The sequence below is a fragment of the Anastrepha obliqua genome, chromosome 1 (assembly GCF_027943255.1).
Source record: "Anastrepha obliqua isolate idAnaObli1 chromosome 1, idAnaObli1_1.0, whole genome shotgun sequence".
NCBI classification, from domain to species: domain Eukaryota; kingdom Metazoa; phylum Arthropoda; class Insecta; order Diptera; family Tephritidae; genus Anastrepha; species Anastrepha obliqua.
The window spans coordinates 88,015,846-88,038,863 of record NC_072892.1 but is presented as its reverse complement, the minus strand read 5'-3'; positions in this window follow the sequence as shown (position 1 = coordinate 88,038,863).

Here is a 23,018-nt window from a genome sequence, read left to right as displayed (position 1 = left end):
TCCCTTAATGGAATGCCCATGGAGAATGCCGTCTCTGACTAAGCGAGGGAGTAAAGTAAGTATATTGATGAGTCTCCTGAGTGATAAAGTAAAAGTTTTTGAGAATACTTGAATACCCGCACTTGTAAAAAGCGAAGTAAAATCTTCTGAGTACAGGGTCCGGCACTCCACTAGTCATGGAGGTGGTCATCAAAAGACTGCAACGTCACGTGAAATGGCTCAAAAAGTGAAGAAGCGACTTGAACGAAATCCCCGACGAAGTGCCAATCAAACGGCGAAAGAACTGAAAATATCTGACGGGAGCATCCGCCGCATACTGAAACATCGTAATCTGTTCAAGCTTTCAAGTCAGACTTGAGAGCGCGAAGGTGGAAAGTGCTTAATTTCCGAACATTGTGTTTTCTGACGAGACAATTTTTCAAATAGAGCAATTCGTAAACTCCAAATACGATAGGGTTTATTTGACCGACCGTTCATACGAGAATTTGAGTCATCCATTGGTCACCAGGAGGTAGCACCCGCCATAGGTAATGGTTTGGGCCGCTGTAACCGCAGAGAGGCGCTCTCCAATCGTTTTCGTCGAACCTGGTGTCAAAGTAAATGCCAAATATTATCGGGAAAGTATTCTGGAGGTTGCTTTAAAGCTGTAGGCAGACAAACATTTCGTTCCAACAGGACTCGGCATCGTCTCACAATACTCGACTGAACCAAGAATGGCTGAAAAACAACGTTCCGAACTTCATAATGTCCTCACAATGGCTTTCAAATTCACCAGACGCAAATCCGATGAATTATTCTTTTGGGGCCATTTTGGAGAGCAAGGTCCGAACTAAAAGATTCAGCAGTCTCGAGGCGTTTTCTTATCTACCACCTGGGCATGCGCCCTCTAGGGATAGCAGGTTCCCCCGAGGGTTTTTGTTTGTAGTTGCTTTAATTTTTTGCCCTACATTCTTATATGTCTGAGACATACATAAATTGCACATTAGCTTATTTTTTACGTGTTATGCTTTTTCAAAAAATTTTTTTTTATTGTTTTTTTGTATTTTACATTAAGCTTCCTTGTGTGCTATATAGGTATTTGTAACTCGATATGAAACATTTTTGGGCCTAAATAATTTTCCGATTATCAAGATGCATGATGCATTTAATTATTCCAATAAAGGAGAGAAAAAGTGCTTCAACAAAAAGTAATTTGTTTTTACGCATATGGAATTACGAGGGTTTTATAAATCGAATGCCAAGATTTTATAGCTAATGCTAATTAACTAATATTTGAATTATAACTGTTTTAATAAAGTCAGCTTATACCCGACTGTGATGCAATTGATATTGTAACTGTTCTCGTAAATTAGATAACTTTGAGCTGACTTTTAAGGAACTTAAGTTAAATTGTTGAAAAGTTTTGAAAAGTCGGGCAATTCACTTCTGCCTAGGTGTTCGCAATGTTAAAACTGTCAGTTGAATCCATTAAAAACAATCCAGTCTGTAACCAGCTCCAATTGGGTAGTGATTGGATTAAAATGCTTTAAAAGTTAGTTGAATTACCAGCGCGAACACAAGTTCCCAATTTGAAGTGACTTAAGATTTCAAAGCTAAGGTTGAATGAAAATAAAACATCAATGGGAAGTATCACGCGTTCTTTTAGAAACATAACTTCCCAATCAACTTAGGTCTTCATGGAAATTTTAATTTGGTGTGGCGTATAATTTCTGACTTTAAATTTTAAAACTGCGAGCAATAACCTGCCTCTTGGCTATGCTCATGCTTGCGGTACTTGTTAGAGAACCGACTCTGGACAGTAATGTGTCAAAATCTAGTTCGATTTTACTAGTATTTTATATAGTATCTAATAATAACAATTTTGTTTAATTTTGTCCATCGCTTCAATACAAAACTTCGTTGAATTACTGTAATTATTTCCTTGGTTTTTTAGCCATTTCCCATACGTAGGCCGTACACTGTGTAAGGTGTGGTAGCGTAAAGGTAGTAGGTTAAGCTGCCATTTTGAACATGCATTAACTATGTACTTACCCTTCATAGTTATTTCGTATCCGAATGTTTTTGTTGTTTTTATTACAATGCGTGCGTGAGATACCAGTTTAATGCTTTAGCGAAGTATGTGAAGACGAACTCACTGGTATATTTGGAAATGTGTGTATATGAATCTCACGAGTACGAGTATCGGCGGCTGTCGTACTAGAGTGGTGCTATGCGTCGCTATCATTTGGTTGGTCTTGCATTCGAAAGCCACTGTGGATATGAAAGATCAAATGACGTAAACCCAGGCTCTTCTGGAGCCAATGGCAAACCTCTGCCATAAAGAAGTGTTTATTAAAAAATTATCTGCTCTTTCGAAGCGAAACCTAAGGAGGATGTACGCGCCAATTATATATAAATTTCGTTGGCATTTGAGCGCCATTTTTCTCAAGCATATCTAATCGAAGTATCTACTAAGTATTCAATGGTATAAGGTCTTGAGCTCCAATTAAAGCGGAAACAGGGCAGAAAGACAATTGAATATTTGCACTAAATATATACGTGTGCTTTTATATGTATATGTCGGCTTATAGCGTGTGTGTACACATGAGAAAACGTAACATTTCAATTTAGTATTTGTTTGCTTGAGTAATTCAGAAATTGTGTGGAACGCGATTTGGAATGGATTCTCGCAGTGCACAGACTGTTAGTCAACTTCAAAATCAGAACAATTTTTTCTATCATAACAATTTTCTCATAATAAAATGAACCCTCGATTAGGAGTATCTGATAAGTAGATCCAATTTTCAGAAGTTTTAATGCATTTGTTTGTAGTTGTATTTGGAATTATTTTCTAAAGCCGAGACGGGTACCTGAAAAGTTAAAGAAATATTGGTATGTGTATGTGTAATTATTAGGCTGCACCACGAACTAAAAGCAGGAATGGATAAATAAGAATTCAAACCTAATAAACATATTTAAGGAAACATTTTTGAGCACGTTTGATTTCACAAATGCCTTGCACAACAACTTCCTGATGTAAGGGTCCTTAAATTCAGAGCAAAGACAAATTAACAAAATCTAATGATGAGAAAACTTCATGTATATATCACAAAGTTAACACGAATTACAGGGATATCTGAAAGAAATCAAGTTAAGAGCAAGTCACTTTTCAGCTTGGAGTGACATTTATTTGTATTCATTACTAATCTATTTCGACAACACCAATCATAAAAGTTATTTAATTCAGCTTGACGCAGTTGAATGGCAGTCAAACTTGTACTGATTGAAGGGTAAACCTATTGATAAAGCCGCATTAATCTCGCACCACACACATAGTACCAATGGAAACCTGCGCAATTTGTGTCTTTTCACGAAGGTAGTTTTTCTGGAGCTTACCACATTTATTATTAGGCTACTCCGCACTAGAACCAAAGGAGATCTATTGTGCAAAGCCTGCTGAGGTACCCTCTATTTTAAGGCTTTTTAATAATTCTAGCACATTCTGGGGTTTATTGTTCCATATTTTATAAGGAGGCACGGAAATACCACCAAGCTGATGTAGCCATTTTCTGCCTAGTGCAGGAAAGTTAAAAATCATGTGTTCTAAAATTTCAGTGTCCATTTCACAGAATCGGCGGCTGATGGTCTTAGAGAGAGGAATTTTGTTTAAGTGGAATCTTAAGCTGTAGTAGCCTGTAAAGTAACCAGTTAGAAATTTTATGTCTACTTTGATGAGTAAAAGCAGCTTACCGATAGAATTTCTTTATGATGTGGCTCTTTGTAACTCCAGAGAAAGACTTAAGACAAATTAGGGGCATGCTTGCCCCTTTTTTAGCTAGATTGTTCGCTATTTCATTTCCCTTAGGTCCTTCGTATCCAGGAACGAAACCTAATAATAGTATGTTGAAGTTCCCCTGCATGTTGAGATGGTTCAGGTAGTCATGGACCATTTTTGAGGCAATTGTGGTTGATATAAGGGATTAAGGGTAGTTAGAGACTCGAAAAAATGATGATTTTCAATAATTTTTTCTTGCTACTCATTTGTTTAATTTAAAGCATAAGAAAAACATAGCATTGATACATCATGTTTTGACTTGTCATTAGCAAAATTTCAAAAGAAAACAAATTAAGAATTGTAAAAGTTCTCGCTGTTTGTGGGAAGCCCGTTTCTTCAGAAGTCCCTTGCGTCACAAGTCCTTGGAGATTCATCTAAAATCAATCGGACACGAAAAATTAGTTTTATTAATAGATAATCTTCTGCCTGATCAAACTTTTTTTTTTTAATTAGCCATATGACGGCCTCAGGAAATATATTTGAGATTTTCTCGAAAAAACCGACAATTAATTGATTTAAAAAAAACGGAATTTAAAAAAAAAATCCTTCGATCAGGTATGTTTTTTATGTTTTTCAAAAGCAGTCTACATTTTATTGAAGTCTACCAAGTGGTTTTTAAGTTAGTGATCATCAATTCAAAAAACATAGTTTTGAGAAAAACGCATTTAAAGTTTTGCTATCGATTTATGTAGAGTTATACGAAATATTACATTGCGTCATCATAACCATTCTTGAGCCGTCATAGCAGCTTCCAAAATATCGATTTGTTGTTGCCTGCGTAGCATTCTACCTTCTCGAGTGTTACCGTTAGCACGCTTATCTGCCACTTTCATACGTCGGTTGCTTGCAGCTGCTGCTAGCTACGGAACGGTCCGGAGCGCCCGCGTGCCCTTTGTTCATTGTTGAATAACTCGAAAATTATTTGTCGGATTCACTTCAAATTTTCACACAATATTTTTAAGAATTATACTAAAAAAAATGCAAAAAAAATCCAATTGTTTTGAAAATTCTGACTATCCCTAACTCCACAAGAGTTTTCAAGGCCGCCCATCTTAAAGTATGTAAATGAGCTTAACGACACCCTGTAAAATATTATTTCATTGCAAATATTGTCTTATACTTGATTCATATTTATATCTGGCAGCCGTAGTTAGTTGGAATTGCTTAATAAAACAATACAGAACGTTTTTAAAATACCAACTTTCGCGCATTGAAATATTTGGTGGCCACCTGCTTCGGATCGGCTTATAAAACTTTCGTTGTAGCAGATGTTCACATTGATGGCATGAGTCAAAAAAAAGTGTTATGAAGAGTTTTTACTAAAGGTTTACACCCAATTTTATTTAAGAAATGAATCTGTCTTTGGGCATACGAGTCCGCACATAAGCTTTGCAACGAATTGATACAAAAGTAGGCAGTGAAGTGAAAGATGATCAGCTATGAAGGGGTCGGACAGTCATTGTTAATGTTTTACATCGTAATCTTCCATGACTTTCAATTGGTAATTTAGGTTTTTAGTAACTTTGTGCACAAAACACAGCTCTGTGCGACACTTGGAGGCATGTAATGATTACACTAGTTTACAGCTAGAAAAACCCATTAGAAGTGGAGAATCTAATTAACAGGAAAAATCGAACGCTGAGTTCGAACATTTACGTAATTTTGGTTTCTGTCATCTACATAGTTTTCAAGATAAGACCAAATGGCGGTTTTAGATTGAAGCAGAAAGATAGACCATAGAAATACCGAATATCTGGATAAGCAGTTAGGATGTCAAACCAAGTGAAATATCAAGTTAAAGGTAATTTAAATTGCTATATTTCGTGCATAACTCATTCTAATAAAATCAAATGTTTAAAAAAAAAATTTATTTTTTTCTTGCTAAAATATAAAAAAATTAAAATTTATATTGTAAGAAATATTTAAGAAACCGATTGTCGATATTTTATTTCTCTTCTCTTTCGTAAACCTAACATATTTAAAAAAATCAAAAAGTGGAAAAATCCTGAAGTAGAAATAAAAGTTATCCACATGAGTATAAAAATACTTTTTTACAGCACTCCCAGAAAAATTAATATTACTGAAATCGGCCGAAAAGTGGCAGAGTTATTGTTCATCAGAATTCAATTTTGTTGCAAATGTTTACCAATTTCAGATATCCACTTTCTTTCTTTTATTTTTTATTTTTTAACGAAACATAAAAAACCCTGTTTTTTCAACGCAGTTTTTATAAGGAAAATTTCGCATCCTTCCCATAAACGGGTAAAAAGTGTCAATGTTACAAGGGACATAATGAACAAACCTACATTTATTTTCTTACTGAACTTATAAATTTGCCTCATTTCAACTAAAATTGCTGTAAAAAAGAATAAAACCGTTACAAGTATTTTAAAACCGAAAATTTGGCTCACTAAGTTCGAAGCTCAGTCGTGGTACCCGAATGGATTGGTGTGTGATTAGAAAACGTGATAGAAAACGTTTTTTTCTGATAGCGGCAGTCCCTCGGCAGGCAATATCAAACCTCCGAGTGTATTTCTGCCTTGAAAAAGGTTCTCATAAAAAAAAATTGTTTCGTTCGAAGTCGGCATAAAATTGTAGGTCCCTCTATTTGTGGAACAACATGAAGGGGCACACTACAAATGGGAGGAGTAGCTCTGCTAAACACCTAACAGAAGTTTACGCACCAATTATTTATTTATTTAAGTTTGAAAATATTGAAAATTTTGTATTTTTACCTTGTTTAAAGCTTAGTGAACCGAAATTTTACAATACCTCCAAAACCATTCCGCTTTTGCAATATACATACAACTGTCATATTTGGATTCGGTGGAAATGTTCAGGCTGATGTATCTAATGCTGTGGTTTTTTTTTGTCGGGTAGTGTTATTTGCAAACCTATGTTATCGACACGTTCACATCAACACTCTTTCGTATGCATGTGTATGTGCCCGCAAACTTGAGCCGTCAATTTTTGGCACGCACATTTCCACACCTACAAACAAACCCAAAACTTGCACATACCTCTTACTCCACCCTGGTAATTTTCAATTTCACTCTGAGCATTCAATATACGTCACCACCCAAACCATTTCAATAACACGCATGCCCTTCATTTGTTTGCCCTATCCACGCATTTCACAATTTTTCCTGCATTCGTTCTGTCACTTAGATATAACAGCATATTTGTTTGGACTTTATCCAAGGAAAAAATCTTAGGCACGCATTATTGAATTGCTACTTTGGTTATAAAATGGGTATTTTCCTAATATAAATGGCCGGCTTGTCAAAAACTTTGTATGTGCACTAATGTGGTTCACACACATACATAGATATGTATTTAAGTATCTGTAATGCAAGCACATCTCCGCAATTACATGAACACATTTTCATGAGTGCTTAGGCGATTGTGTTTACTCTGGTGAGCGTTTGTAGATAAGGCGCGATATTGACATTGCGTGCCACATAATACTTACGTACGCCAGTCTTGCAGATTGTGTCGTGGTCTTCATCTTTTTGTGTTGCAGTAAAAAAGTGGTAGCATTACCCTTTCTCGCGTTCATTTTGTCCATCTGTGCGTGCCGGCTGTCATATTGGATTATTAAACCAATACATTTTTATGACTTTAATATAAATATAAGCACGATTAAGTATGCCCATAAGCCTCAAAGTATCAATGAATAAAAATGCAATAAAATTCTGAATCTCATATCATAACAAGAACTCTCTCAAAATAAAATATATTAATAAAACTATTTAAAACATGCAAGTACTTGACATGTTTTAGTAAAAAAGTGTAAATTAATATATTCGTATTCCCTTTTGTTGCAAATGAAGTGGATGCTATAAAAATTTAAAATATAAAATTTTAAACTTATACTCGTATATGTATATAAGAACGATTCTACGTCAAGTAAACTAAATACTTTGGAAAATTGGTTTGTTTGTTAGCTTGAGTGGAGACTAATAAAATCCCTCTAAAAATTTACTTTGAAAAACTGTGGGCAAAAAGTAAGGTGAATTTATTTGTCCAAATTCGCGGGACTAAAATTTCGCACTAGTTATTTTTTTCATGAGTTGGCAGCACTGTTCATAATATCTGGGCCAACTTTCATGTGAATGCCATTATCAGTAATATATTTACGCTTGTGTTTACCAAACGACCAAGAGTGCATTTTTCGATTTTTACAATATCTGATTTGATTGAGCAGAGAAGTGCCATCAAATTTTGTTTACGGAATGAAATTTCGGCTGCGGAAACGTTTAGCATGTTGCAGAAGGCATTTGGTGATTCGACCATATCGTAGAAAAATGTTTATAAGTGGTACAAGGACTTCAAAGAGGGTCGAGAACATGTTGATGACTTGGAGCGCTCCGGACGACCATCGACGTCAACAGATGACCAACACGTCAATAAAGTGAAGGAGTTAGTGCTCAAAAATCGTCGGTTGACTGTTAAAGACCTTACTGATATGATCGGAATATCAGAAGGATCAGTAAAAACCGTTTTGAAGGACCATTTGGGCTTACGAAAAGTCAAATCTCGTTTGGTACCGAAAACTCTCAATTTCTTGGAAAAAGTCGTCGCGTTGATGTGTGTGAAACAATGCTTTCAGACTATCAGGACAAGCTCAAATGCATCATTACGGGAGATGAGACTTGTATTTATGCTTACGACCCTGAAACAACCGACCAATCAAGCGAATATCGTGCTAACGGCGAGGCCAGACTGAAAAGAGCACGTCAAAGTCGTTCAAAAATAAAGGTTACGATGACAGTTTTTTTCGATTTTCGTGGTGTGGTGCACTATTATTTGAGCATTATGCGTCGTTTACGTGAAGCAATTTGTCTAAAAAGACCAGAATTATGGGCCAACAAGTCTTGGTTTTTGCATCACGATAATGCACCGTCTCACACTGCACTCGTTCTTCGTGACCATTTCGCCAAACAATCCACGCATATCGTTCCGCAACCACCGTATTCGTCTGAGTTAGCTCCGTGTGACTTTTGGCTATTCCCAAAACTCAAGAGACCACTCCGGGAAACGCGATCGAGTCGATTGAGGAGATAAAAGCTGAATCGAAGAAGTGCTGATGGCTATACTGGAAATGGACTATTTGGCATGTTTCGGGGATTGGAAAAATCGTTGGCATTAGTGTATTTCATCGAGAGGGGACTATTTTGAAGGGGATGAAATTGATTTACAAGAATAAATAAAGATTTTTCATTTTACAACCAAATTAACCTTACTTTTTGCCCCCAGTAGTACTACTTACATATGTATGTTGGAAATTTCGGTTAAGAGTTTTTAAAGCGAAGTATTTGCAGTTATTTTTCACATTTTTATAAACTTTTTAGGAAAAAGTATACCTTTTAAAAAAATTATTTAAATTTTTTATTTTTTTTATTTTTAGCTTGAGTAGAAAAATAAATAAACATTAACCCAATTGAAAATTTGTGGGTTCATTTAAAAAGAAAGGTAAGAAAAAGATGGCCAACTAATAAAACTAAATTAATAAGATTCATCACAGAAGAGTGGGGAAAAATACCATTGGAATATGATATTCCGAAATTAATTAAATCCATGCGAAGTCGTCTTCAAGCGTTAATTGATGCCCAGGGAGGACATCCAAAATATTTACCCCAAAAGACTGCATTTTTTGTGGTTTTCATCAGTTATGCAAAGATTTTTTTGATACTTTTTAAATAGAGTAAACTTCTGTTTTTGTTGTTTTTGTAATGTGTGTGTTTATTTAATAACTGTTGGCGCCTAATAGTCGTAGACAAGTACAGTAGTGGAATGTGTGTATACATTTTTGGGTCATTTTTTATTTGTTGTTGGAATTCTCGATCAAAACTAAAATTTTAAATTTGTCTTCACTATACAAAGATATTCTTGATAAACTGTATATATTAAATTGGTAGATGAGATCATCAGAAATACTGGCTGGTAGAAGAAGAAATAGATAGTAAAAATGTGGTATCAAAACGGGTCTCCTCCTTTGAATCCAGTTACTACCATCTCCACCTAATCTAAGCTAGTATTGTTTTTCATGGGTGTATCAGGTTCAGCTTGATACCACTTCTCCGCCATTTGTCAGTTGGCATATAGATATACATTATTTATTCCTCTGAAATGTTCTCTTGTAACCTGAAGCCGCTTGATATAAATAGTGCATGTGAGAACATTAGTTTTTAAAATGCTATTGTATAGCCCTGGGTGGGTGTTTGTGTAAAGTCACTATTTCGCAGCTACCCAAACGCATATTTTATATACGTGTGTGAGTTTTTTTCCGGAAAAATTTAGCTCCCTGGGCAGCGTGTTTTTCTTCTTGATTACCGCGATAAAGGCTTACTTGATTTTGGCCGAATTTAACAAAACGCGCCAGTTATTTCTTTCTCGTGCTAACCGGTGCTCTACTAACCTCTGCTACCACCAGCTTGTACCACATTTCGGTACGATATGACCCAGCCAATGTAGTGCTGGATTTTTATTCGCTGCGCTATGCCTATGTCGTCGTAAAACTCTTACAGTTCGTTGTTCCATTGTCCATATTACTCGCCGCCACTAACGTGCAAAGGTCCAAAAAAATTCGGCAGAATCTTTCTCTCAAACACTCCAAGGGACGTCTCGTCGGATGTTGTCATCATCCCAGCTTCTCCTCCATACGTTAGCAGGGGCATGATGAGAGAATGGTAGAGTGTTAGTTTTGTTCGCCGAAAGAGGACTTTACTACTCAATTGCCTACATAGTCCAAAGTAGCACTTGTTAGTAAGAAAGAATCTTCGTTGGATTTCATATAGCATATTGAAAAATAGCACACTTATTCGACCAATAAATAATAATTTTTAGGAGCAACTATAAACTAAGTTTATATATCATGCAATGCCGAGAAATATCACAAATGTGATGCCTTGGCGTATACACAAAATTCTATAACTAAACAGTACTATAATGTTACTCATACGACTCGCTCTCCTTTTACTATGATACATAAATTAAATGTTTCTATTAAATTATTACCAGTCGCCGTAGCCGAATAGGTAAGTGCGTGACTACCATTCGAAATTCAGAGAGAACGTAGGTTCGAATCTCGCTGAAAGCCCAAAAAGAAGAAAACGTTTTTTCTAATAGCGGTCGCCCCTCGGCAGGCAATGCCAAACCTCCGAGAGTATTTCTGCCATGAAAAAGCTCCTTATATAATAAAAAATATAAAAGAAATATCTGCCGTTCGAATCGACTTGAAACTGTAGGTGCCTTCATTTGTGGAATAACATCAAGACGCACGCCACAAATAGGAGAAGGAGCTCGGCCAAACATCCAAAAAGGGTGTACGCGCCAATTATATATAATATATATATATATATATTAAACAATTACCATTGATGTTTGGTCATTTTTTCTCCTAAATATTATATGTTACACATATCCGCTATATAGCACATCAATGACATTTTTTATACGGAGTGATGTGCGTCTTGATGTATTTTCCATAAATGTATTTTTTCCACAATGAAAGGTACTTTCGCGTAAAGCACGAAAATGCATATTTGTGTCTAAAAATTATAAACATAGCCATTCCACAGGGAAGCACTTTAGGCCCTCTGTTATATCGCCTATATATCCACGGCCTAGCGCTGGCAAATCAGCAAGTAACTGCAACATTTGCAGATGAAGTTGTAATTTTTGCAGTCGATGACAGTGTCAAAAACCTAACGAATTAACTACAAGATCCTATTAAGCTGAACAAAAGCAAGGCAGAACATATAGTGCTTTCCCCAAAAAATTCCACTTACAAGCCAATCTTCATCGATGCGTCGATAATCCGAGAAGAGCTTGACTTGAAATTAAATAAACTACGATATATTACCTCATAGGTAGGCGCTCAAGCTTATTAATCCGCAACAAATTGTTTAACAAACAAATACTAACACCGGTAAGTACATAACTTCTATTCAACGTATGAAAAAGAAAATCCTGTGGAGCATAGTAAACGCGCCTTACTATGTATATATGGAATAGCGCTCTTCGTCGTCATTTTGGCATACCAACTGTGACAGAAGTAGTAAGGCAATTTGCCATAGCTCACAAACAGTGACTAAAAATCATGCCAACGATGCGTCATTCAACATACTTCGGATCAGATCTTGTGCATGGCGTGTAGGAATTATATTGTGTACTACTTTTCTTGAAACCAGCTATATAATCAAATGAAATTCCTACAAGTATCATTTCATACATACAAGTTGCAATTGAACAACCCTTCTAAAGTACGGCTAAGAATCGTTATTGGAAAACAAATTTTAATTCAAACTTTCACTCGCTTAGTTATTGTAACATCTTTCGAAGACAGTTATCTCCAAAGAAAAATAATAAATCACGCGACAAGAAACTTGGTAACTAAGATCCCAGGTTAGAAGACTGTTCAATAAACCAGATAACATTGGTGATTGGAACTCATTCAAAAAGTTATCATAGATGAGAAAGATAGGGAACTCAGTGTCTTATGAGTGTCTTATGGATGGAGAATCCGGCATGGAGGCAGGTTAAACAGTTTATCGTTCCTCCAGAAGGCCCTCAAAACGATTTAAAACCAAGATGGAGAGGGATTACTTTTACTGGATACTATACTAGATATTGTAGCCTTTGTTATCATTTCCGAAAAATAGAATTAGTAGAGGCAAGCGACTTCCGTTCTTGCGTAGTGGATGCTAAAATACCAGAGCCATCCTTTGCGAATGTCCTGATATTGCGAAACGAAGACCTGACGAGGTGATCTAATTCGTCAGAAGCCTCCAATTTTAGGCTTGCGGTTAAGCACAATAGATCACGTCAGAGGTCGCGGTGCTTTATGGCCCAACACTAATAACAATAAAGTAGTAAGTGGTACGAAAAGGTACTGCGACCAGTCATTGTTAGTTGGTTGTTAGTCTCATATGATACATTTTCTACAAAACTCGTTTCTCCAACTCTATTTTGTTCATAGCCGTTCCTGAGGGAAAATGAAATGAGCAACAAAATTTTTGTCCATTTCTATTGCTTAGTGTAGGAAATTGGGCTACTTCCAATAAAAAAATGTACTGCTTGTCAACTTAACCCTGCAGAAGTCGCGCGGTCTACATATGTAATCCACCATTGTTAAATTTTAAATTTCTTGAAAATCGTGCATCGATTTCATCGGAGATTTTTGCTATTTGTAACTAACAAATAAAGAGTCAGTCTCAGTGTTCCGCTGTTAATTGTGGCGTGCAGTTGTGTCGCTAGAGGTTCGTGAAATTCATGGTCTACGTATGTATGCCGCGCGACCGATTACGTAAGTATTTTAAATTAGGTTTTATGCTAATAGCTAGTTATACTTTGTAAAGAAAAGTGGACTTTTGGCACACTTTTTCATTTTAAAATTTTGTGGAACTTTTCTGATAATATTTACATATGTATGCTACTCGTACATATTGATTTCTTTCTTCTGAAAGTTTTTGCACTTGTAGATGTTCATTACCCATACACCTATGACTTAGAAATTTACGCCGGCCAACAACCCGAAGGTCCATTTCGGTTAAGCAACGAGAGATTTGATATCGTGATGAGAATGATGCAACCAATTTTGAATAGACATATCAATATTACTATGGACAATTGGTTTTCCTCTCTGAAAATTGCAAAGCAATTATTTGAATGAATTACAATGGTTGCTACCGTTCGAAAAGATAAAAGAGAAGTTCCCCGGGAATTTAGAATAGCTAGAGGCAATCCAATATGCTCCTCAAAATTTGGATTCTACTCTCCATATACTCTGGTTTCTTATGTACCAAAAGCCAACAAAGTGGTAATAGCCATGTCTACAATGCACAACGATACAGCGATTGATTCTGATACCGGAGATCAACGAAAGCCGGACTAAAAATGGCGTTGATCTGGTTGATAAGATGTGTTCTCTTTATGACGCATCTAGGAATTCGAGAAGGTGGCCGCTGACTAAGTTCTATAATCTTGTAAGCCTCAGTGCTCTCAACGCATTATGCATTTACACTGCAAACAGGAACTATGAATCTGCCAAACGGCGTGATTTTCTCATAGACTTAGCCTTGTCTTGGATGAAACTACTAGCTCACCAAAGATTAACACTTACCACGCTACCTAGAACACTGACATTTAAAATAAAAGACTTCCTGGATCTTCCACAAGTTGTAACTCATCAAGATCCAACGCACAATAACTAAGTCGGTCGTTGCCACGATTGTGGAAGGGGCCGCAATAAAAGCACCCGTAAAGTGTGTAACGCTTGCAATAAACGCATTTGTCCTGATCATTCCAAGACTGTATGTTTGTCATGTTTCGAAAACAATTAAAACACATCAATTATCGTCTGGTTGTTTTATATATATTTTATACTTTTGTGAAGTATCTTAATTTTTTGTTAAAAAATGAAGTTTTGGTTTTTATTTATTTTGTGTAAGAACAGTTTATATATGTTATTTTTTATTAATATTAATAAGTTAAACAATAACAAGAATATTTAAAACAAAAGCAATGGAAGAATTAAATATTTATCTTTTGTTTTTTTAATTTTAAAATGGATTACATATGTAGACCGCGCGACCAATTACGTCAGTTTCAGGGGCGCGACTACTGTAGGGTTAAAATGGCCTGTAAGCAAATAATGAGCTGCAGACTGAAATAAATGTTTGTTTTTAATATATATTTCTATATTCAATTGTTTAATAGATACAACTAAGCCTCGTATTTTGAGACTTTTTACAGCAAACAGAAACACCAGAGAGGCACTCTCCATTGAATTCTGTAAAGAAGGTCGAACATTCCCTGCTACTTCTCCGACTTATGATTACAAACATCTGAGTGACCGACAAACTGTTGCTGCTAATATATCAGCCAATTGTTCAATATTTTCCATACGATTAGGCTAATCGCTATTTACGCACTTACAATATAAACACATTTTTTGACTAGCTTTACTAGCAAATAAATATTTTTAGCACGTACACCCTGCTATTAAAATGCCATAAGCACTTGGTTGGCTGATGATTGTTGTGGTAAATATGGGCTTGGAAGGAATACTCAATTGGGAAAATTCAATGTAACGTAAAAGAATCATTGTGGGAGTATACAATGTGGTTCTATGCTTCACATTGCAGAAGCAATAAATATATATATATATATATATATATTCGTATATATATTCTCACAATACAATGCGAAAAATATGAATAAGTTCGCGAATTGCCTTTACTAGAAGAGGCTGGTGGTTGCTATATGAGAGCAAAATAACAAAGCATTGTGCTCAAACTTACGTCACATAATCAAATAAGCGTAATGTGAAAGATATTTGTAGTTAGTACAAATACTGCTTCTTTTTTCTATAGTACTTGATTTGGAATATTTTTGGAGCTTCCTCTTCTAGTTACAAAACAAAAGCATTTAGGTTTTCCTCATAATTTAAGTTGGAATTTTTAACTTATGAAAAAATACAAATAATTACCCCGAACATATTACTGATTCCTATTTGCCAAAATTTTCTAACAGCCAACATTAAGGTAAGGCTCTAACATACAAAAAAGCATAACAATCCATCGCTTCAACTTCTTCCGGATGAAGTTACTAACGCTGCTGTTGGAGAAGGCATAAGCAAAAATATAATAAACCTAACTTACCAAAACAACTACAACGAGAGTCTGGATATAAAAACAATTAACACGTTGAGTGCCATGTGAGTCCAAGTTGGTCTCACAGTGCGAAGAGACTTTCAGGCCTCGTGGTGACACTTGGTCTCACGGTATAATGTGTGAGATTTCGGTTTGTGCTGATGCAGCTGCTTCATAGAGGCTATTAGTAGTAGTGTATTCACGCCATACTAGAGCCATTGCATTGTTTATGCTGCTTGGCCTATGGGTATGAAACCAATGTGGCATCATATGGCCTATTCAAGAAGTGATAAAAATTAACGGATTTTTTTACTCGTCTAGGTTTTATTTATATTTGTAGGGAGAAATAAAAGCTTTTGGATACAGTTTTTGATTAAAATAAACTTATTAGTTACAGTCAAATTCATATACCTAAATATTTTTACATCAATTCATTAAGAAAAAAAGTAAAAAAATAAACTCACTTCAAGTACATTAACATTTTGACATCAATTTATTGAATTTTGTGTTATTTTATGGCAGTCAAAGAAACATTGTATTTTCACATGCTACGCATTTCAATGTGGTTTGCGGTGTTTTCCTGGTAGCCTGTTCTTTACCCCACTCTTCAGCTATTCTTTTGTAGCATATTATACACCGACGGCGCTTTGATCGACCGAGATCTTCCAATCTATGAGCTTTTGGTTCTGGTACGTCCAATTCATGATTCTTTTCGAATAAACTTTCAACAATTTTTTCCTTGAATTCCGTTATTGATAGTTTTTCATTGGATACTTCTTTATAAGCCCCTAAAGCCGTTCCTGTTATTAGTTCTATGGCAAGTTTCCTATACCATTTCAAAGAACGGCGAAGACAGGTATTGTAAGATTTCATTTGGTCAGATATATTATATGTATCTATGTAGGATTTGTATTTGTTATATTCAACTACATTTTTTGGTTTCAATACTTTTCGTTGTCTTTGTTTTACTTTTATCATTTCTTCTCCATACTTCGTACTTAGGACAAGAACGTCTCTTTTGTCTTTCCACTTTTGAACCACAATACCTTCCTTACATTCCATGGATATACATTCTCCTATCTTCAGTTTTCTTTGAATTACTTCTCTTGGATTAAATTTTCGGTTTGATCGCAGAGTACCAATCAAATGCGTTTTACGTTGCAATAAAGTATTTGCCAAGCTAACAGACATATAATAGTTATCTGTTCAAAGTGTACGACCCTGATCAAGTAGTTTTTCCATAAGGTCCATGACAACTTTAGATGGTACACTCATGTTTTCATCCTTCGATTTTCCACAGTATACCTTGAAATCATAGGTATACCCGTATTCCAAGCACAGCTTGAATAGTTTAATTCCAAACTTGTGTCTTTTATTTGCAATATACTGGCGGAACTTTAGCCTTCCGCGAAAGGGTACAAGTGTTTCATCGATACAGACATATAATATATGATTGCAATGAAGGATATGGGCACAACCCCAACCAGATGATTATACCGATAAGTTTTTCAATTTCATTACGATTAGTTGGTGTCCCTTTCTGAATACGGGAATTCGGCAAAGAGTCTTTCTGGGTGCATAGAAGCATAGCGATTTGTTTCCAGTACCTAAACACAAACAATTTTAGATATTGAATATATTTACCTGCTTCCAATTGCGACAACTTACAATTAGGTCCAATATATCGTTATTTACAAACAATTTGAAGAAGTCCACTGGCTCTTTATTGTACATATCGCTTACTTTGAAAGCCAGAAGACTCTTCGGTGAAAGAAAAAGTTTTAAATTTGTTTCCATCTGCAGGATACCAGTCAAAGGTACTCCTTTCGTTTGTGTGAGATCTGTTTGCATTATTTTCAGTTAAATTTACTTCTTCATTTTCTTCTTCGGAATCGGAAAATTGCAAATTTTCAGTAACACTCGAAAACGTTTGATCAATAGCGTCCATTTCGCGTCTTGATGGTTCATCCTCAGGATTTACTTCTGCTCTTTTTTTACGAGGAGATGGTTCGCTATATTCACTACAGTCGGAATCACTTGAGCTTGGTTGATATTCATCCGATGTATCATTATTAGCAAACGGATCACTCCTTCCATTTTCCTCATCGGACATAAGTTCTTGCCATAGCGCGAGTGTATGCTCTTGTTTTTTTCATAAGATGACATTTTTTTACTTTTTCACCGACGCACACAGAATCACTAACTAATTATTCAGTCAAACAATTTGAAATCAAAATAAACGCTAAAGCTTGCAAGCTAAAACATGATCAAAACGGCTTAAAGTGCAAAGAAGAATGTGTGGTGACACGTTGGTCTCATGTGGCACAGAAGTTCTAACGGTCAATCTCCTGGCTCTGTGAGACCAACGTGTCACCATAAACAAAAAGTACCGCTATTTATCGAATATTACATATATTTTAAGAAAAATCGGATATTCAGAATTGTTGAACAATATTCTATTGTATTATGTAAAAAAAAAATCGTGGCCGGGCGAACCCCATTTTTTTGTTGTATGGTGGCACTCAACGTGTTAAAGATAAAAGCAAATCAAAGGAAAACAAAAATGGATAACTGATAAAAGATTAGCATTAACGGAAGAAACACGTAAATTTAAGTCTAAAAATGAATGGGAATACAAGCGACTGCATAATATAATAAAAAAAGGTATTAAGTAAGCCAAGCATAGTTGGTTAAACGTTCAGTGTTCTGAAATAGACGGCTTACAACGATTATAAATGAGAGTTCCTTTAACTCCGATTAGAGCGTAGAGCCAGAACAACGGTTATTATATGAAAAAATGAGATACTCTTCCGGCATATATTGGAAAGGACATTCGGAGTTCTCATGGATGATGGAAATGAAATAATCTCAGGAAAATATAACTACATGGGAAAAATATGTGCAGGGTTTATTTGATGATGAATCGAGAGAAGACCTCGATTTCAATAATAGAAATGATATATGTATTGTAGGAAAAAAGTATTACAAAAAAAGCTTAAAATTCAGCTAAAAATAAAAAATCCGTAGGACCAGATAAAATGCCAGCTGAAATATACTTATATAAACTTTTAAATGAAGAAATTATAAGCACTTTTATTTTAAATATTTAATAAAATCTACGATAAGTTGAATGAGTCATGATTTGGAAACATTTCGGAAAATTCTGCACTACTGCTTATTTACAAACGGTGTACGGCCCATTGAACACAATTCGGCTCCAGACAAGCTATGGTGAAACTTTGTTCAGCTTTCAAGTCCTAGTAGAAAACAACAGATACGTCTAGTAAGATATTTTCGTATGAAAATTTTTTTTTATTCACGAAAAAGCTTCTCATTAAAAATTCTGCCGCTCGGAGTCGGCTTAAGATTGTAGGTCCTTTCATTTATGAAACAACATCAAGGCCAAGAGCATTGGAAATAAAATATATCACACAAACATTTATGTATATGACAATCCAATCTAAAGAATAACGCCTTTCAAGTACCTAGGATGTTGGCTTATGCAGGCCACAAACGGAAAACAAGCCCAAACAAGCGGTTGAAATTTTAACAGATTTACGCGTGTGTAGCGCAGTTGACAAACCGATCAAAAATTGACAAAATTTTTTGTCAACTTGCAATCGGTTGCGTGTGTGTGGCGAAGTTAACGATTTTGCTCACTGCTTTCGAAATTTTTAAGTGTACACACGAACAGACAAATGGCAAGATTATGCAAAACAGTTATTGAGGCAGGCCGATAGTCTTAACTACTAGTACCTTTAGTAATGTAATATAATTATGGAATTATTTATAATTATATTTTTACAAATAAATAAATAATTTATTGAGGAACTCATGGATTTGATCAAAAGCCAGCCAATCATTGTGAAAAAATAAGAGCGACGAAAATAAATACAAAAATTGTATTAAAAAAATATAAAGAAGTAGACAAAAACGCTAAAATAGAAAGTGTCAAAATAATTTTCCTTTCATGCACAAATAAACACCATACAGGACAACCATTTTTTTCGCATTCGATGTTCACTCAGCAACAAACGGCGTTGGACAAATATTTGGTACTGAGGATAAAATGCCGAAAACCGCGTGATCTCAAATATGACTTTTTAAGGACTATTGAGCAGCTGGTTGAAACAGCATGAAACAGAGACAATTAAATACTATATTATAAAATATTAAATAGTTTATATTTAGTTTTATTAAAAGTAAAGAAGTAGAACTAATCTTTAATCTATTTATATAAAAACAAATAATGAAATGAAATGAATTTATTATTGTGATCGACAGTGTTCTGTATTCGGAATTTGCAAATAAAGAAGAAGAAAATTGGCCAAATGAGCTTGAGTCATTAACGAGCTTCTTGCTCTGCTAGTGAATTTGTTTTTACTACGAAATAGATGCCAAATATACTTATTTTTGTTTGTTTTTACGTGCAAGGTCACATATTTTTATAAGTATAATGCCCGAATTCTGTAAGCAGTCTCAAGTCACTAATTGAGACTTTTCGTGGTGAAATTTGATTTTGAGACTAGTTGCAGTTCAGTAAGCAATCTTACGTCATTAGTCTCAAAAAAAAGTAATTAGTGATCTACCTCTGAGCAGCTCACAAAACGAAAAATATGGAAGAGGAATTAATTATTTTATATATATTGCAAAAAAAGCGCGAAAATGAAGCGAAGTAATATGTTTTGGTTAAAAATTTCTTAAGAACACGAATAATTGTGTATTTATTGACATTTTAGAAACATGCGTAGACGGATTCTGTCAAGTTTACGCAGCACGGAAGACCCATTCCTTCTTAAAGAAGACGTTTTCAGGAGGTTTTTTAGATTCCCGAAATCCTTCTGCTGGGAACTTATTCAAGATCTCAAACCACTTGACAAGTTTGAGCGGAATTCCCAGCTCGTTCATTTCAAAAGAATGTATATAGAGATGCAATTCACCATTTATCGAATTTTGTTCGTCTCAATTGAATTGTTGATAAACCGATTCAGGTAAAAGGTTTATAAAACAGAAATTAAAAACGTTATTTTGTATGAGCTTAGTAATATTCATATTCTTTCTTGATGAAGAATTCGCTTGATAAATGAGTTTGAAAAATTCCAATACATATAGAATCGATAAGTGAATTTTTGCTCAACTTTTTGACTATCTCTAGCCGATACGTGCCATCAGCTGACTGTCTCTATTTATTTTCACCATGATATTTGGTGTAATTCTTGTGACTTTCCCTTACTGAATAGCAAAATCGTCTCAAGTCACAAAAAGGGTCACTAATTTATAATCTCAATTTTAGTGACTTGAAATGACATTCGCTTACAGAATTCGGGCATAAGAGAAATCGCATTACTAGCTTTTCAACACATTCATTTATGAATTATTCTCCTCGTCCGTTTCATTAGTGATAGTCGTGCGGACGCCAACGCCCCTAGCCATATTGCTGAGGAATAATGAAGGGAGAGAATGTTTTACTTAGGAGAGGTACACGTTTAGGTGAATACTAAGTTTCGTGCATACTTCTTTTTATACGTGTACATTAGGGTATACCATTCTTTTTGGATGTTTATACATTCGGTAGGAACTAAACTAGGATCAAACATCCAACAAAAGGTGTACGGGTGTATAAACTAGGCACAGCCTTAAAGCATTATGTGTTTTCAATATGCCTGTCAATGAGGTAAAATTATTGTTAATAATATACATTAATTATTAAAAAGAAAGTTAGTACCATAATTATCATAAACATCATTATCCATAAAGAAGCTGAACAATTGCAGTTCTTAAGGACCTTTCAACCTTTTTTAATTTTTTGTTGTTAAAAGTTCCACTTTATCGTTGCTGATTATATACTACATATGGAAAACTGGCGGCCAGCAGGCAAAAGCGCATTAAGGACTAGATTTGATGAGAAATAAATTTGTCTGTTTACCAAAAATCAATCTTGTGCTCTGACCTCATATGTTTTCGCGATAGATAATTTGTGCTGGCTAAAATTTCTCCGACACATAATAGTCCAACTGTCAATTTGCTGTCTCAATTTTTGGGTTGTGGAGAATTCTTTGACTCATCGAGCCAATACTTGCCAAAATTATGAATAACTATCACACAATTAAGAATAACTATCACATATTTTTGAATTATAATTCAATTTTAACATATATTCACTTTAGCTCGATATGACCACCTTTTGCCTTGAGTATAGTCTTCAAACGGTCAAAAAATTAGTTGCATGCTGCACGAATGTGATCTTGAGGTATTTTCGTCCATTCTCGTGTAATCGCTTTTTTCAGCGCATCCATACTGGCATATTTTTTAGCCCTCATCTTGCTCTCCAAAATGGACCAGATGGAATAGTCCATCGAATTTACGTCTGGCCATGATTTTTTTACCATTCTTGCGAGTCCACATTTTCCCGATAATAAGTCGCAATTGCTTTGACACCAGGCTCGATAAAAACGATTGGAGAGCGTCTATCAGCGGTCACTGCGGCCCAAACCATTACTTGCGATGGGAAATTGCTTCGAGTGGCCATACGTAGGCTCAAATTTTCGTATGAGCGTTCGGTCAAGTAAAAACGTTGTTTTGAGTGTTTATGAACTGCTCAATTGTGAATTTTTTTTCATCAGAAAACAAAATGTTAGGAAATTCGCCACGTTCGTGCAAGCGCAACAACTCGTTTGCTCTTTCGCACCGAACTTTTTTTTGCTGGGGTGAAAGATCGTGTGCTTTTTGGAACTTGTAAACCTTGACCTTGAGCTCATTTTTCAATATGCGTCGAATGCTGTCTTGCGATATTTTCAGTTCTTTGGCCATTTTTAGACCACTTCGGCGTGGATTTCGTTTAAGTCGAGCCTTCACTTTCCGAACCATTTCTGGCGTTGTTGCGGTTTTTTTTGGTCCACCTCCATAGCATTTGGCAATGCGACCAGTATCATCGTAACGTTTTATAGTGCGATACACAAACATTTTATTCACTTTGAGGTGACAGAGCTCACGAACAATGGCTGGTTGTGATTTTCCAGCCAAATATAATGCAATCACACTATTACGTCTGAATTCCATCACAGAAAAATGAAATTCAACAAAACTGAGACGCAAATGCTTTTGATGGCTTATAAACAATATATTGAACTGTCATTAGAACAATTTTGACATTGATGTCATGAGCTGTTTCACAGATACAAGAATTGTGAAATTGGTAACACTTCATATCGTTCACCCTGTATACCTACACATAATAGAAAAATGTTGTAATATTGAAAATATTGATTTTTGTTGGATAAATTTTTTTTTTTTAAACTTGGTGTGGAGGCAGGCGTGTAAATAATTTTGATTCACAATCGTGCAAGCTTTCGCATATGATTTACAAAACCACCCGTATTCACGTTTTGATAGCAGGTTTTTTCGCAGCACAATTGAAATTTTATTGATATAAACTGCATTTCACATAAAGATTTCAAATTATTATACAAAATAGTTCATCTAAATATTCACTAATTTTTTTGCAAATGCGAAAAAAAATAATATTATATCATATTTTTGCTTAATAA